Source organism: Gossypium arboreum, chromosome 4 (genome assembly GCF_025698485.1).
Source record: "Gossypium arboreum isolate Shixiya-1 chromosome 4, ASM2569848v2, whole genome shotgun sequence".
Taxonomy (NCBI): Eukaryota; Viridiplantae; Streptophyta; class Magnoliopsida; order Malvales; family Malvaceae; genus Gossypium; species Gossypium arboreum.
In genome coordinates this window covers 35,717,754-35,719,066 of record NC_069073.1, presented here as the reverse complement: position 1 = coordinate 35,719,066, position 1,313 = coordinate 35,717,754, and positions in this window count along the sequence as shown.

Genomic DNA, 1,313 nt, shown 5'->3' with positions numbered 1-1,313 from the left:
CAATGAAAACATTCAAAATCTTTAAAAGTTTCAAAATCGAAGGTACGAGCTAACTGGACCTAGTTGTAATGATCTCAAAAACATAAAAATTATTAGGAACGGGGCTAAAATCACATACCAATCTAGAATTTGAACTTGCCGAAACCTCCATGCTCAAAAATAGCTTCTTCTCCTTTTCAATTCGGTGATGGAGAAATGTAAAAGATGACAAAACATTTTGGCTTTATTTAATTTAATTATCAAATTACCATTTTACCCTTAGTTAATAATTAAATAAAACATAAAATTCATGCCTATAATTGTCCACTAACTCCCTGAATGGTTTAATTACCATTCAAGTCCCTTTAACTTTAATTAATAATTCATTTAATGACTCAAACCAATTAGTGATCAAATTTTACATCTTTCACTATTTAGTCCTTTTTAATTAATTAACTATCGAAACATTAAAATTTCTTAACGAAACTTTAATACCACCTTAATGAAACTCTGTAAATATTTAAAAAAATATTTACAGCTCGGTTTATAGAAACAAGATCCTGATACCTCATTTTCTAAAACCACTTGACCTTAGGGTCTTGCGACTTGAACTTAATTAATCATTCAAATAGCATAAATTATCATATCAAAAAACCTTTTAAAACCATATTTGACTCGTAAATATTAAATAATAATATTTATAAACTTACTTGTCAGATTTGTGGTCCTGAAACTATTGTTTTCGACACCACTGAAAAACGGGTTGTTACAGCCCTCCACAATTAAAGGTATTCACAGTTTTCTTGGCCATACAGGATTTTATAGATGATTTATCAAAGATTTCTTGAAAACATCAAAACCCCTATGTACATTGTTAGAACACAACAGATCTTTTAAGTTTGATGGTTAGTGCTTACAAGCATTTGAGGAGTTGAAAAAACGGCTAGTCACAGCACCAATAGTCATAGCACCAAATTGGACGTTATCTTTCAAACTTATGTGTGGTGCAAGTGATTTTGCCGAAAGGGCAGTGCTTGGGAAAAAAAAGAACAAGGTATTTCATGCCATCTACTATGCAAGTTGTACGCTGATTGATTCACAGCTAAATTATACGACCACTGAGAATGAGTTGTTAGCTGTGGTATTTGCCTTTGACAAATTCAGGGTTTATTTAGTAGGCACTAAAGTGACGATTTATACGGACCACTCTACTATTAAATACTTGGTGACAAATAAAGATGCCAAGCCCAGGTTGATTCAATGGATATTGTTATCATAGGAATTTGATCTAGATATTAGAGATAGGAAAGGCATGGAAAATCAAGTGACTAATC